This window comes from Echinops telfairi, unplaced genomic scaffold (genome assembly GCF_000313985.2).
Source record: "Echinops telfairi isolate 266 unplaced genomic scaffold, ASM31398v2 ScPeMD7_2573;HRSCAF=3158, whole genome shotgun sequence".
NCBI lineage: Eukaryota > Metazoa > Chordata > Mammalia > Afrosoricida > Tenrecidae > Echinops > Echinops telfairi.
In genome coordinates this window covers 4492937-4500264 of record NW_022106471.1, presented here as the reverse complement: position 1 = coordinate 4500264, position 7328 = coordinate 4492937, and the positions used below count along the sequence as shown (strand labels likewise).

The following is a 7328-nucleotide window of genomic DNA, read 5'->3' as shown; positions in this document are numbered from 1 at the left end:
CAGACATTTTAACTGCTTTGCTCAGCTGAAATACTCTCAGAGTCATAGAAATTTAGAACTAGAAAACGATTTCATCATCTGGTCCAGACTTCTCATTTTTCAATAAGTAAACTGAGGCCCTTGTTCAAGGTCATTCAGTTGAGAGGATAATCTTGGGAAGGAACCATAAATGTTCCTTCCTAGAGCTCACTCATTTCTCCACTGTTTTAAAAGATGCCTCCACAACTTGGCTTTATTGATTTTTATTTGTGGAATCAACCAATTTCAGAAACCCTGTTGCTTTCAAAATAGCCAACCTATGATCTCTGGACCTCCTTTCATATCGAGAAGGAAGGTGATTCAGAATCGTTTATGAAGTATACCGCGCAACAAAGAATGAGGCTTCATCAATGAAAAAAACGACTGATTTCAATGTTTAAAAAATAGTCTGTTTCTCTTTAAAAATAGTCTCAACTGGTCCAATCCCTCATAATGTCATATACAGTTGGATCTTGTCCAGGCAACTTGGTCAACATACGCCTTCCGCCATTGTTTAATTCCCTACCCTGAGTAAGATCCTTAGACAACCAGGCTTCATTAGTTCAGGTGCTAGCCTCAGGGAACTACTTGTTTTAATTAGAGGGATGAAATGGCATTTTAATTGTGCACAATGATTAATAAACATGCTGAGCTGCTGCATAATGATCTGGTGCTTGAAGAGCTTTCTCTCCTATTTCTGATATCTACACCCATTAACTGATTGTTATCCAGGTTGAGAGTTATCTAGCTCATCCTCCAACCAAATTGCACGTTGTCTCCACGCCAATGTTCCTGCTAATAATTATTATTAGAGCGAAGCTCCTTTTTCTGTAGCAACAGAGAGACAGAACTCGAGTGGAAAGAGCCTACAAAGTGGTACACAGTCTATGTAATTTATTTCACTGAACTTCCTTCTAAAAGGGAGATAATGATAGGACCAACTTGACAGGGCTTTGCAAAGTCTAAATGTGACAGGACATGCAGAAACACTTAAGCGGATAGCTGGCCCAGAGTATAGGAGCTCTTAAAATGTTAGGTGCCAATATCATTCGTAGTTTACTGTTATTATCATCACCTTCATTAACTTATTCATCACCATCGACTTCATTATCACTATCAACACTGTCACCTTTGTCAAGATTAGACACTTTTAAATGTCCTGTTACTCTTTTTTTTTTTTTTTTTGCGATCTGAAGTGACTTTATTTTCTGCACGATGGAAGCCAATTATGAGATTTCACAGTGATTCCTGGGGTGGGGGCCATCTGCCGGGCCGCGGGCAGGGCGGGCTCACTGCGGCAGCTGGAGGAGCACCGACTGGCCCTGTGGCAGGTAGGTGATGTTGCGGGAGCGCGCCAGCTGATAGGCAATGTCCTCCGCCGCCTCCAGCTTGCGCAGCTCGATCAGCCCGTCCCTGGCGGTGGCCAGCGAGTTGGCGATCAGCTCGGCGGCCTTGGAGTCGCCCTCGGCCGAGATGATGGCCGCCTTCTTCTGCTGCTCAGCCTTTTCCACCACAAATCTGGCTCTCAGCTTCCTGCTGGGCCACCTGCTTGGCTTCCACCGCTTCTGTGAACTCCTTCCCGAAGGTCAGATGCGTCAAGGACACGTCATCCAGGATGAGCCCAAAGGTGGCCGCTCGCTCTGTGAGGTCGTCGCTCACCTGCCTGGAGACCAGCTCTCTCTGGGTGATTAGTTCTCCAACATCAAAGCGAGCCACCACGGACTTGAGGATCTGGTGGTGATGGACGGCAGCACCCGCTCATCGTAGTCCTCGCCGATGCTGGTGTAGATGCGCGGCAGCTGGCTGGCCACCGGGCGGAAGAGGATGCGCAGTGTGATGTTGACGTTCTGTAGATCTTTGCTACCAGTAATGACAGGCACGTTCCGCGGTCGAGAGCGGCAGTCAAAGAGGATTGGTTTCTGTACCCAAGGTATGAGAAAGTGAGTCCCTTCCCCTACCACGATGTCCTGGACGCCACGGAACCGGTCAAAGATGACAGCTCTGTGTCCCGCATCCACGTTATAGAGGGCCGAGTTCACCACACCTCCCGTGACGGCTAAGGCCAGGCCGAACTTGCCGATGGACTCAAACACCTTGGCAGCCATGTGTGCTTCTGTTAGATCTCACCTTGCAGCCCACTCACACCTGCTTTCACTGTGACCTCCACATGAATTCCCCAGCCACTCCCCTGTTACTCTTATAAGTGGTGTTGCTCACTATAGCACATGGCCATTCCACTCCAGAGTCATATCGTAAAGGGTGAAATTGATGAGCATTTTTCCCAAATTCTTTTTACCTTGTGTAAAACTAGTTTGGAATGGCATATGGGAAATATTTGCTAAGAAAATCATGAATATTTAAGGCTTAACCTTAGTTCTTCAGTAGTTGAACAAAATATCTAGACGTCCATGAAAACAAGACCCAGAAAGCTACATGATCAAGTGCGATCCTAAAAAGCTGCCTTTGCTTGAGATTTTCCATCATTCTATTGGCTTCTGTGATGGTTAGGTTTTGTGTCAACTTGGCTAACAAAGCCAGGACTCGGTGCTTTGGTAGTTTAGGCCTAATTTAGGACCCATGATGTGACAGAACACAATGTAATCAACTTCCTGAGGGGACCCGCTGTGAGCAGCCAAGCAGTTATAGAAAGACCCAAGGGGAGTATAACCCTTTTACTCAGATCATAGCCCTGATACAAGAGAGGAGAAATGTCTTCAGGGGTATGACCATCTTCCCAAATAAAGGCTCTATGAGAAAGCTTGCTTATTTTTTGCTAGGTCTGGATCCTGTGTCATCTGACTTAGGGTCTTGTTTTTTTGGAGTTGAGTCATTGACCTGCCATATTGCCATTCAGTCCCAGAAGTCATCTGTAACCTGCCATATGACCAGTTAATCAGGATTCATTTGCCTCTCCAATCACAAGCCTGATCTGCTGATCTTGGCTTCACCCACCTCTGTGGTATTCCTGCCACTCCTACGTTCATCCGCCTCTGGAGCTGTATGAGTCAGGAGAAGCCTGCAGCCGTGCCCCATAGATTTGAAAGTGGACTGGATTTACCTGCTTCTACATCTATGTGAGCCATTTTCTTGATAGAAATATCTCTGTCTCCCTCTCTCTCTCTCTGAGTATCCATCTAATATAGCTACTATGAGTTGGTGGCAGTGGATTTGTTTTAGGTTTTCTTTGTGTTATAACTTGGTGTGTCTCTTTGCTGACATGATTAAATTATTTTCCTTTGTGTCTCTTGGAAAGAGCTTTCCATGTTCCCATCTCTGTCTTCAAATCTTTTACTCTATTTGACTTTGGGGAGATAATTATCGATGAAACAAATAACTGCCACTATGCATAATTGGTTATTATGATGTTAGATATTACATAACTTATCTTTTCCCTTACTTAGAATGTTAAAGAAAGTGTCAAAAATAGAGCAACTGATCTACCAGCCTATTTTAACATTTTGATTTGCCACCATAACTTCACAGCAATGCAACTTAATTGGGACCAAGAAAATAAAATATCAATATTACTAATTTGGGCATGATATATCCCAAAAGTAAAAATCTGTATTCTGGTCCATGGAACAGTAAGAGATTTTGGAATACAAGGGTACCTTGTTGAAGATATTCTCATGTGCATAGGGACATGATGTGTCGCTTGTTGAAGGTATTCTCATGTGCATAGGGACATGATATGTCGCTTGTTGAAAGTATTCTCATGTGCATAGGGACATGATGTGTCGGTGACAGAAATATGATTGGCTAGTGTCATTAGGTGCCCTTGAGTAAGTCCCAACTCATAGCAACCCTGTGTGCAGCAGAACGGAACACTCCCCACAGATCCTGCACTGGCCTCAGAACTGTTGGGCCCTTCTCACACCTGAACGGCTGTCCCCTGCCTTCAGAGCACTCATAACTCTTACTCCTTCCTCTAAGGGCACACAATTATTTGCAAGCGTCAAAGGGGAAAGGGAGATGATCTTTCTTGGCAATGGTAGAGGAGATAAATGCCATCTGGAATAGGGCAAAAAGAACAAGAAGGCTAGCTTGTTAGTTCCCCATTTACTTTCCAAGAACAGTGTCTAATCACTCACGTGACGTTCCACTGGATAGAGCTACACATCCATGAGAATGGCTGGAATCGAAGGTCGTGACCGTTTAAACTGTTATGGAGAAAGAGAAGAATTGAAATTCTCATATACTGCTTGTGATAATATGGTTGATGATCCAACCTCTTCAGGGAAATGAAAAAGAAAGGCTATGGATTCATTAAAAAGTCGGACATTGAATTATTATGCAACTCACCATTCAATGCCTAGCTTCCTCATCAAAAGTGACCGTGTATGTTCATACAAACATTTGTACATGGGTTCATAGCAGCTTTATTTGTAATAGCCTACCCTGGAAATCTCCATGTCCCATGGCTGTTGGATAGCCATACAATGGAATACTGCTGTAGTTAGGTGCTCCGGCCAATTCCAGCTCATAGTGACCTCTTGTACAAAAGACCTTACGCGTACTAGAACTGCAGTCTGCCCTGCCCTGGGCCATCATCGCAACACCAGCCCATTATTATCCAGCACAGTAAAGTATAAAAGTGTTGCTACAAAACTGTACAAACCGTTATTAAACAAAAACATCAAAGTGTGAAGCTGTTACTTCTCAACATGGCCTGTGCTCTCCTGAAGGTGCTCCTTGTCTTTCTCTAACCCTGAGCTCGTCCATGTACAGCAAAAGAGCAGTTTTAGCATTCTCAAGGGAATGAAACTCTCTTCAATGTTCTCTGAGCCTTGGAACAGAAAGGCTCTGAAGGGGCAAGATCGGGCTAGAGGGTAGAAGTGATAAGGTTTCCCAATGAAATCTCATAGAAAACCTTTGCTACCCTGGATGAAAAAGCAATGACCTGGTTGTGATGAGGGACATAATCTCTGTGCAGCTTTCCTGGCATTTTCACCCAAAATACAGTGTACTGTTCCATGAAAAATTCTTCCTGCATAAGTCCCCCAACGTCAGCCTATGATCTTTGAGAAAATTTGTCAAGATTTTGAATCCCCAAACCAATTGACAGAACTTTCTGAGCTGACTTCTCTCGAAGATGGCTCTAGCAGCTAGTTTCATGATTGGACATTGCTCTCTGTATCATATTGGTAAATCGAAAACATGTTCTTGGCTATTCATGTCTTCTGACTGTCTTCATGAGCTTCCTCCATGCTTATCAAACTGATGGAAAGATCAGTTCCTCGAGCTGATCTTTCTGCAGCACTTTCGGCACCATCTAGGTGAAAGCTCGCTGAGGCCAAGTTGTCACTCAAGATTGCAAAGGCAGAATCATCTGAGACTCCTTCGTAGTTAGCTTTCACATCATTGGTAATTTTACAGTCTTCTTCCACCAATTTTTGAACCTTAGCCGTAGTTTCTTCATTCATTGAAGTTTATGGTCTTCCAGCTCTCAGCTCTTCCTGATCTCCCTTAGAATAATTGACCCATAGAACTACTGTTCCCCCAGAGGCAGCCTCCTTTGAACCTACTGCAAGGCCTCAGGGATTTAGAAGATGCCCAACTGGACTTTGTTGAAAACGTTATGTTTACCTCTGAGGGTTACTTCTGTTTTCTTTTGTTGGAACGTTTTTGTTTCTTGATTTTGTTTTCTACGCTTTTCTGTACAGAAACCTGGTATATGCAAATCTATAGAGATAGCAACTGAGTTAATAATAACCTAGGATCAAGACAGGGGAGGGAGTGGAGGGAAACAATAACAAGAAAGAAGAAAATGTTCTGACATTGATTGTGGTGGTAATTATGGTGTGTTGGTCTGGGTACTTTAGAGAAACAAATCCACAGAAACGCATGTATTAGAGAGAGTTTTATATAAAGGTTAAGTGCACATCAAGGAAACATCCCAACCCAGTGCAGCCCAAGTCTTCAAGTCCAACATTAACCCTTATGGTCAACACCAACCCACACAGTCCTCCTCATCTCACAAAACACACTCTATGATGCTGACTGCAGGAGAAAAGCCAAATCAGTGAACGTGTAAGCAGCTCAGCACTGGCAGGGGGCTCCACACAGCTGCTCCAGCACCCCAGGCTGCATCGGGGTAGGCCCATGTGTCTTCTCCTTGGGGATGTCTTGCAGGAAGTGGACCTTCCAGCTGAAGCAGAGGACTGGCTAAGGCAGCTGCACTGTGGTCCGACGATCAGAAAGCAAGAGACCCGAGAACTAGAAAGGCGAGGCTCACTGAGCCATTTCTCTCTCCGCCTTTCAATTAACCCCACATGTGGTATCAGCCAGGTTGGCACAATAAACTTTCACTAACTCATGTGGGAAGAGAACAACTCTTCTTAATATGATGACACTATTGAATTGTATGATATTTCAATTATAGGCCAATTTAAAAAGAGAAAAAAAAAGTCATTTTTTCCCATGGTATCCTTTTTGAAGACACCCTAAGGAGACAGAGACAAGTGTATGACTGAGAGAACTTGTCTGCGGCCATTGACTTATCATGGAATTAAGGTTAAACATGTTGTGTTTGGAATAAGCCCTGGTATGTATGCTCTAGAGCCCTAGTGGCTCTACACACAAACACACACACACGCACATACATACATACATTCTTGTGTATTTGATCCCATGGTTGAAGTTACTCGCCAATCCCACTCACCGAGGTTCTTCGTCTCTTTAGTTGACCTTCTGCATTATCAATCACAAAGTCCTGTGATTGGACACTCTTCGTAATGGAATGCCACTCCCTAAGAAAAAGGGACAAACTATTGCCACCTGGAACATGTTGATGAAGCTCAGCATCACGATGCTGAGTGAAAAGATCTAAGCAAAATGAAAATCTATAGTAAGAGAAAACATGGAAGTGGTTGGTGGGGGTAGGGAAATGGAAGAGATTATCAAGAAGCATAGGAAACTTTTGGGAGTGATGGATGTGTTCATTATCTTAATTGTGGTGTTGATTCAGAGGTGTGAACATGTGTCAAAGCTTGTCAAATTGTACAATTTAATGTTTACACTTTATTAACGTGTATACCTAATTTATTAAAGTTAGCTATACCTAAATGAGACTGTTAAAAATAAACAATCAAATAAAATCATTACCTGAAAATTGAAGCATAGTATTTGTGCTAATGACTATGACTAAGATAAATTTTACTCTGAAATACAATTGCTACATAGTGCTTGAATTCCTGATGTGATGTGCACACATACATTTATGTACATGCTACATAGTGCTTGAATTCCTGATGTGGTGTGCACACATATTTATGTACATGCTACTTAGTGCTTGAATTCCTGATGTGGTG

General features: G+C 43.3%; 1 pseudogene; it reads right to left on the bottom strand.

Annotated features, from left to right (window-relative positions):
- Window positions 1–1209: 1209 nt before the first annotated feature.
- On the bottom strand, window positions 1210–2189 carry LOC101662046 (annotated as a pseudogene).
- Between the last annotated feature and the right edge of the window lie 5139 nt (window positions 2190–7328).